Here is a 9,508-nt window from a genome sequence, read left to right as displayed (position 1 = left end):
CGCGCTCTTGAGGTATAGTGCTTAATAGAATTCGCCTGATTAGTTTTCTTCATCTCTACTTCTGACTTAAGTTTGCTTAATTCCTTATGATTAGAAATAGAAGATGATGTATGTTCGCTTAGTTCATATTAGGGCGTAAAAGATTCTTAATCGCTTAGTTTAGGAATCTGTGAATTAGTTATCGCTTAGTTAATTAATTCTCACGAACTAGGAAACTAATAACAAGAATTGATCTTTAGATACCCATGATTGAGCAGCGATATACTGAACAAAGGGATTCGTCCGTCTTTACTTGATTATATTAATCTGTTTTTACTTTCTGCTAGTATTTTGAAACTGAATCACAAACCCCCCCCCCCCAGTGTGTCTGCGTTGTGCGTTCTTAATACTGAGTCTTTGTTGAAACGATAATCCTTGGGAAACGACCTAGGAGTCACTTCCTAGTTACTACAGTTTTCTAAATTAATTATTTGTATCGGGTACGGCCTCGATCACTCTGATACCTTTACTCTGCTCTTGATACTTATGCGCTCTGATTATTGATAAGTGCCAAATTTACTTAATTTTGATATCTTTCTTGGGCACTTATTTAGGTTAGAAATGTGAAATAGATATCAAATTTACCCTTAATTGTGAAGATATGGTTTACTAGAATTCCATGTAGAATTTAAGTGTTAATTATCAAATTTTGGTGTAGGAATGAATTGGGAATGCAGATTTGCTTCAAAGAGGCTTGAATCATAAGAAAGCATCAAAGAATAGTGCTTGGCTCAGAAGTTCGCTCAAGCCATCTTGCAACAGAAGGTTTTGAGTGCTTGGCTCGGAAGTCTGCTCAAGCCATCTAGTAACAGAAGGTTTTAAGTGTTTGGCTCTGAAGTTGGTCGCTTGAGCGGTTGAAAGGCGGTTCCCAGTTCTTCCTTCACGTTAAAGAAAGAGTTCGCTTGAGCGAACTTTGGACCGCTTGAGCAAACAAATCTGTTATAAAAAGAACACGCCATCGTATTTTACAAAAAAAGCTGAAAAATTAGGGAAAAGACTACAGAACTCGTAGAACAAAGGTGAAGAAGATAGTTTTGGACCTCTTTGATCATCCATCGACGTGGGAACGCTCGGCGGACATCACAGATCATCATCATCTTCTTGTTTATCTTTGTAAGCCTTAAAGCATCCATGGAAATGGATTGCTAAACCCTTTTTGTTGGATTTGGATGTAGCCTTTAACTATGATGTGTTTCTCTTGATTTCTATATGAAAATATCGTTTCTATTACATGATTCAATGATTTTCTCTTGTTCTTAATGCTATGTTTTAGTTGCGCACCTAGAACATATCGCTTGATTCGGCGTAAGAGCGGAAGCTACGACGTCTAGAGTCCGACATAGAGTTAATCATCTAGTAATCCTAATGTCTAGGAATGGAATTAGGCGTTGCTAGTCACTGAAACACCTAAGCTTAAAGATAACTTAACTTTGCTATGCATGTGAGGAATCAATGTTTAGGAAAGTAAGTTATAGATATCCACTCATGTGAGGAATCAATGAAGTAGGGTATAATTGGTGTAGATGAATCATAGATAGGAATGAATTTCCATATAGAATCATAGGACACTAGTAGTTAAACGGTGAAGTCCAATTCCAACAGCTTTCTCATCTTGATATCCAATCATTTTACTCTCGCTTTGTTTAATTTGAATGTGTTTTGGTCACCGAAACAATTATCAACCTTTTGAAAATCTATTGCTTGGGTAATTTTACTAGAGAACGACATTTGTATTAGCAATTCCCTACGGATACGACAAAAACCCTATGCTATACTACAATTGAATCTTGAAGGATTCGAAAGTGGTTCAGTAAAAATCTTTCAACAATTATCTCACTTTGTCTATGTCATAAATTATCACTCTGAACTCTTATGATTTAGCTCAGAATCTAGATATTACTAATATTTTCATTAAGTCTTAGATTCAAGGGGAGCTAAGCTCATAATCAAGCTGTGACTTGGATTCAGAATGAGCAACATAAACCATTCACCTCAGGATAAGTTTTTCTCTATTCTCTAAACTCTGAGTGAATTCAGTTTATTGTTTAAGAATTGTTCATCAAAATACTTGGTTTTTTCATCATCAAAAAGGGGGAGATTGTAAGATCAAGTTTTGATCTAGTAGTACAACTCTATGTTTTGATGATTACAAGTTAACTATTAAGTATGAACAATTATGGTACTCTTACGTTGTTTTCTGAGTGTTCAAATGACAGGCCAAGACTCTGGACCTATCTCACAAAAATCAGAAGCACAATGCTCAAAGAGTAACCTCTGCAACGCTTTCGCACGTACTATGTTCAATCTGAACATGAGATCAAGCTTCAGAAGATCTGAAAATTACAAAGCTCTGATATGGATTCAGCTCACTGGAAGCTCTGAAGAATCAGAAGCTCTGAAAGATCAAACGCTCTGAAGGATCAGACGCTATGAAGGATCAAAAGCTCTGAAGCATCAGAAGCTGAGTAGTGAAGACTCTGAAGTCCAAGAGTAAGCTGACTCTTAAGACCAAGTACTTCTCCTCTGAGTCCAGAAGCAGAAGGTACAAAGGTCAGAGGATCCAAGCTTCCCTCTGACTCTGATCATCAAGCTTCACAAGTCCCAAGATGAAGCATCCTCTGATCAGAAGTCAACAAGGTTGAAGGTTATGTCGCTATCCAAAGTACAAAAGCATTGTACCATTCCTGACGACCTTACCTAACTGATTCAGCCATAGCAGAACATGGAAATTCCAGATCTGCCCTCCAACGGTAGCATCTCCATGCAATGTTCAAACCCTAATCCTTGGAGTATATAAAGAGGCTGAAGATTGAAAGATGTTGTCTAAGAAACTTACTCACGCGCAAGAAATATTTCAAATCTTCTTAGCAATCTTTCTTCAAATAGAACTAAGTGTGTTTACTATCAGCTTTTGTAGAAGCACTTATTTGTAAACCCAATACTTTCAAACAGTTGTTTGTTTCACCTTTAGGAGATCAAGGTTGATCGGATCCTAGAGAAGACTAAGAGAGTGAATCTTAGTGTTAGCTAAGTCAGTGTATTGTTAGTCACTTTGCAGGTAGCAAGTGCAGTTGTAACAAAACTATGATTAGTGGATTGCCTTCATTCTAAGAAGGAAGAAATCACCTTAACGGGTGGACTGGATTAGCTTGAGGGATTTATTAAGTGAACCAGGATAAAATCGTTTGTGTGCTTTCCATATCTCTTACCTCTGCACTCTTATCTTTGGTGTTCCAAGAGATTTATTTAAATCTTAAGTGGGTTGAGTTTTTAGTTGTAAAACTCTACTCAAACCCCCCCCCCCCCCTTTTTATCGTTTTTCATACCTTCATCGGCTCCTCCCATCCAATCACCGCTCCTTCCCCAGCCCATCAATCAATTCTCCGGCAATCCCTCGGTCCCCAACCTTCTTGGAGCCGGTGGCGAAAAAGAAGGTTCCTCAACGGACCGTCCCAAGAGTCCTTCCACCGGCTCCTCCAGCGACCCCTTCGCCTTCCTGCTTTCTCATCCTTTCTTTGAGAAACTAAGGGAAACTCAGAACAATGACTCCAGCAGTGTGGCCCAGGAAGCCGTGTCGAGTCTCCTTCACGCTAGATGTTTGTTTGCCCAGGTCGCCCGGCGTACTGAGCACATTGCGGGGGTCGAAGAGCTTCACCAGGAAGTAGAAAAGCTCCGCTCCGACAACCGCACAACTAATAAACTCTGTGCCGATCTGAACACTCAAGCAGCGACTCAGAAAGACAAGCCGAAGAAGATGACAGAAGTGGTTCGCAAGGTGAAAATGGATATGAGCGCGGCCACTTAGCACTCACCGCAATTCAATTTTGATTGAAATTGTTCAATACGAATTTTGTATTTCTCAATCATACGTTTAGTCAACAAACTCCTGAGATGGAGAACAAGAACATGTCTTTGTTTTTAATCTTAGGGTCACCATGTGTAAGACCCAGGATTTTAGAATTAAATAAATAATTAATTTCCAAATCACGCATAGGATTTGGTGTAAGCGTGAGGGGAACTTGACTTGTGTTTGATGTTTGGATTAGCATTATGAAGAAGAAAGTTCAGGAAATGACCAATAATAGTACTATAGTCGCTATAGGTTCTAGCACGAGCTTTATTCACTTCCGCCTTAGGGGCGAAAGCGTTAGTAAAGGGCTAATCTGCTCTTAAAGCACTGTAGAAATGAAATTTAAAAATCTTCAGAGGAATGTAAGAATTTTCTCTCATTCATTTCCATGACAAGTGTTTCGATACGAATCCCTGGACAGTACACACGATAGATTTCATTTCTCGGAAGTTTGCCGAAACTAAGTTCCTGACAACTCAAGAACCTTAAATTTAACCTTGGATGAAGACTTTTTCTATTCGGAGCTTCAAACGAAGATTCCACATGCGTCCACCCATTTCTTTCAATGTTTCAAATCTTTCTTCAGAAGGAAGTTTTCTCATCCGATATCAATTGCAAAAAGAAATTTTTCGGGTTAAATCGATTAATACCGTTATTGGATCGTTTGTTTAAATTCCAAGAAACCTGTTCTGAGTTCTAGAATTCTGTCGCCGGATTCTATCTTATAATTCACAGAGGAATGTGCAGGAAAAATCGGAATCGCGAAATTTTCATTTTCCCGCGTTTTCCATCTCCTATAAATAGAAGAAAAAAATATACTCATGTTTATAAATCCTTTTGGAAAACATTGCATATTTATTTTATCAGGTTACTATGGTGACTCCCGAAATTCGGGGTGTTACACCATGACTCCTACTGACCCAGGAAGTCGTTCCTCCCTTCAATTTCTTAGTTGTAGTAGTATTGCAGCTTCGATGCGTTCCAAGACCGTGGCACTCGTCTTCCATCCAAGCTTTCAAGGTGGTGAGCCACTTTGCCCAACGCCTTTAGTAATCCTATAGGACCTTCCCAACTTGAGCTCAGTTTATTCCCCGTATTTCCAATACGCCTTTTGAGAACTAAGTCACCTTCTTTCATTTCCCGTGGACGGACCTTAGTATCAGACTTCGCCGCAGCCCGCTGCTTCATCGTCGCATCCCATACGCGAGCCTCTTCATGAGTTTCAGACAACAGATCCAACTTTCCCGCCATGTTCAAAGAATTCTCGCCCTCAAGCTATGCCTCCGTCCGCCACGAGCTGTTGTCTAGCTCTACTAGTAACATGGCGTCAGCCCCATAAGTCATCCTAAATGGAGTCTCCTTCGTGGTCGAGTGTGGCGTTGTGTTGTAAGACCATATCACAACCGGAAGTTCATCCAACCAGGCTCCTTTTGCGTCATCAAGCGTGCGCTTCAGCCCGCGCAAGATCACCTTGTTCGCTGACTCTGCCTGTCCGTTGGTCTGAGGATGCTCAACTGAAGAGAATCTCATCTAAATACCCATTTTCCTGTAGAATTCTCGCATTTGGTTACTGGGGAATAGTGTCCCGTTGTCTAAAACGATCGCCCTGGGAACCCCAAACCTGCACACGATTCTTTTCCAATAGAAATTTACGATCTTGGCTGCAGTGATACTGGCTAGGGGTTCCGCTTCTATCCACTTCGTGAAGTAGTCTACCGCTACGAGAATAAACTTCATTTGTGATCTGGCGGTTGGAAAAAGGTCTGACCAAATCGACCCCCCACATGGCGAAAGGCCAAGGTGCACTGATCGTGGCCAACTGCTTTGGCGGCGCTTTTGGTAAATCTGCGAAAACTTGGCATTTTTCCCATCTTTTTACAAATTCTGAACAATGAAGGTGCGAAAAACACTAGAAAGGGGGGGTTTGAATAGAGTTTTCAAATAAAAGATATACTTTTGAACTTTTTCCAAACTCAAAGATAAGAACTAGGTGCGGAAGGATATGAAGTAAAGCACGCAAGTATTTTATCCTAGTTCACTTGAGATAAAAGCTCAAGTTAATCAAGTCCACCCGTGAAGGTGATTTCTTCCTTCTTCTGATGAAGGCAATCCACTAAAATCAATGAGTGTTACAACTGCACTTTGCAACCTGCTAAGTGACTAACAATACACTGATTTTCTCACTAGTATACTCTCAAGAAGCTGATCTAACGATCCTCTCAAGACTAGCTAAACACTAAATCAAACTGATTCAGTCTTCTCAAGATCCGACCAACCTTGGTCTCTCAAGGAACTTACAAAGTGTTTGTAAAAGCTTTCGGGTTTACAAGAATTGCTTCTGAAAAGCTAATGGTAAACTCAGATGTTTAAGAACAGTGAAGAACTATTGCTAAGAGATGGGTTAGAATGAATTCGATAATATCAGCAAAGTTTCTTAGCTTCTTTCTTCTATCTTCAGCCCTTATATACTCCAAGGCATATGATGTAGTCGTTGCTAGGGTTTTGTCCGTTGGAGTGGCAATCTTGTAATATCAGACTACTAGGCTGAACGAGGTAGGTGGCGGACAGATTGAGGCTGTACGATTTGTACTATGACAGCGACCTGTCCTTTCACCAGCTGACTTATGATCTGGAGTGCTTCAGATGAACGTTGGTGAAGCTTCTGATCAGAGTCAGACGGAAGCTTGGATCCTCTGACCTTGCAACTTCTGCTTCTGAACAAGTTCCTCAGAACTTCTGAACGTCAGAGCTTTAATAGCTTGGGTCTTCAGAGCCAACTTCTTGCAGGTCTTCAGAACTTGAGTCTTCTACTTCAGGACCGTTCCTTCTGGAACATCTGGTCTTCATAACTTCTGACTCCGGTTCTTCAGTACCTCTTGAGAGCTTCTATCTTCAGAACTTCTGAAGGATTTGCCACTGTTCTGAACGAACATGGTGCGCTTTAGAACTTTCTTCTGGTTACTCTTGGGTCTTCGTCTTCTGATTGAATTGGCTTGGGTCAGAATCAGAACCTGTTTGTCACAACTATAAAAGACAAATGTTAGAGTACCATAATTGTTCATCATCACAAACCTTAACTGTAATCATCAAAATATAGAGATGCAATCACTGATCAAACCTTGATCTTACGAACAATCCTTCCTCATTGTGGGCCAGTAGAAACCTGCCCTAAGGACTTTGCACGCCAGAGACCTTCCCCCGATGTGGCTAGCGCATACTCCCTCATGGACCTCTGACATGACCGCCTCGTACTTCTCTAGCGGTAGACACCTTAAGAGGGGCGAGCCGAATCCTCGGCGAAACGACGTACCATCCAGCAGAGTGTAATGCCCCGCCTCTCGCCTTTGTTCCTTTGTGTATTTTACCACCTCGCTTGGTTTCCCTGCCAAGATGTCCACAATAGGGTCCATCCAAGTTTCTTGCCGGCTAACACAGACCACTAGTTCTCCTTCGATACTCGGGCTGGCTAGCGTCTCTTGGATCACACTCAGATTATTCTCAGGCTTCCGGGTACTCGCCAGCTTAGCCAGCACGTCCGCCCTCTGATTCTTCGTTCTCTGAACAAACTCGACTGTTACCTCTTACAGCTGGCCCATCAGGAGACGCACTCGCTCCAGGTACTTGACCAGAATGAGCTCTTTCACCTGAAAAAATTCATTTACCTGATTTACCACTAGCACTAAATCTGTCCTAACGAGCAAGCTGTCGATCGGAACTTCAATTGCTAACTTCAAACCCGCAATCAGCGCCTCGTACTCCGCCTGATTATTACTTTCTTTCAACTAAAATCTCAAAGACTACTCCAACGTCAGCTCTCTTGGCCCTTGCAACGTCACCCCAGCCCCGCTTCCGTTTTCGTGTAATGACTCGTCCACGAATAGTGTCCACTGTGTATTCACCTTTTCGCTGAGTTCTAGTGTCAACTCTACCACGAAGTCCGCCAAGGCTTGCGCCCCAACCTTCCCCCTCTTGTCGTACTGCAAACCATACTCTGACAGTTCTATCGACCATGCTACTAGTTTCCCTGATAGATCGGGCTTTTGCAACACTTGTCTCAAGGGAAAATCAATCCTTACCTTTACCTAGAAACTTTGGAAAAACAACCTCAGGCGCCTAGCGGTCATAAGCACGGCTAGCGCCGCCTTCTCTATCTTCTGATACCTAGTCTCCGCTCCTTGCAGTGTGTGACTCACAAAGTAGACAATTTTCTGCTCGCCGTCTACTTCTTGAAGGATTACCGAGCTAATCGCATGGTCGCCTACCGAGAAGTACAAATGCAGAGGAAGACCTTGAATGAGCTTTGGTAAGACGGGTGGTGCAGATAAGTGCTCCTTCTGGCGGCTGAAAGCCTCTTCACATTCTGAAGTCCATTCAAATGTTGCGTTTTTCTTGAGGCACTTGAAGAACGGAGCCGACTTGTCGCCCGAGTGAGGAAGGAATCTTGAAAGGGCTGCATTCCTTCCTGTCAGGCGCTGAACTTCTTTTGCATTGCTAGGGCTCTTCATTTGTTGTATCTCCCTACACTTGTTCGGGTTGATCTCGATCCCTCTTGATGTAATCATGAAACCTAAGAATTTTCCTCCTTGTATTCCAAAGGAACACTTCTCCGGGTTAAGCTACATGTTGTGTTTCCGGAGCTCGCCAAAAGCTCCTGACAAGTCCTCATAATGGCTCACCCCTCGGACTGACTTCACAATCATATCATCCACATAGACCTCCATGTTTCTCCCCACCTGGTTGGCAAAAACTGTCCATCAATCTTTGATACGTTGCCCCCGCATTTTTCAATCCAAACGGCATCGTCTGGTAGCAGTAATTTACCCTAGCAGTCATGAAAGCAGTTTTGTCTTCATCAGACAGGTGCATCCTGATTTGATGGTAACCTAAGTAAGCGTCCATTAAGCTTAACAACTCGTTGCCGGACGCTCCATCCACCAATTTGTCTATACTCGGCAACGGGTAAGAATCCTTCGGGCATGCCCTATTTAGGTATGTATTATCTACACACATGCACCACTTCCCTTTAGCCTTCTTTACCATCACCACATTTTCCAATCACGTGGGATACTTAATCTATCAGATAAACTCTACCGCCAGAAGTTTATTCACCTCCTGTTGTATAGCCTTTTCCTTTTCATCGCCCATCCTCCGACGCATTTGAGACACCGGCTTGATGCCCGGGTTCAAGGCTAGCCTGTGGCAGATGAAGTTCGAATCTATCCCCGACATGTCCTTATGACTCCAAGCAAAAAGATCCAGATTATCCCCCAATGATCTTCCCAGCCGTTTCTCCTGCTCCTTAGTGAGCCAAGTTCCGATTTTCAGAATTCTATCGCCAAACTTTAACTCCTTAGTTTCCTCAATTGGCGTAGGTCTATTGAGACGTCCCTCGCCCCTTGGGTCAAGGTTCTCCTCCGGTATGTCTATCTCATGGCACCTATGACCAGTCGGAGCGTTCTTCCTTCCATATTGGTTCACCGAGCTGTTGTAGCACTCCCTAGAACTCTTTTGGTCCACTCTGATCCTCTCGACCCATCCGCTAGGCAATGGGTATTTGACCGCCAAATGAGCAGTCGAAATCACAGCACATAACCGATTCAAAGTATTTCACCCGATAAT

The sequence above is a fragment of the Lotus japonicus genome, chromosome 6 (assembly GCF_012489685.1).
Source record: "Lotus japonicus ecotype B-129 chromosome 6, LjGifu_v1.2".
Classification (NCBI taxonomy): domain Eukaryota; kingdom Viridiplantae; phylum Streptophyta; class Magnoliopsida; order Fabales; family Fabaceae; genus Lotus; species Lotus japonicus.
The sequence above is the reverse complement of the archived record's forward strand: the minus strand, read 5'-3'. Positions refer to the sequence as shown.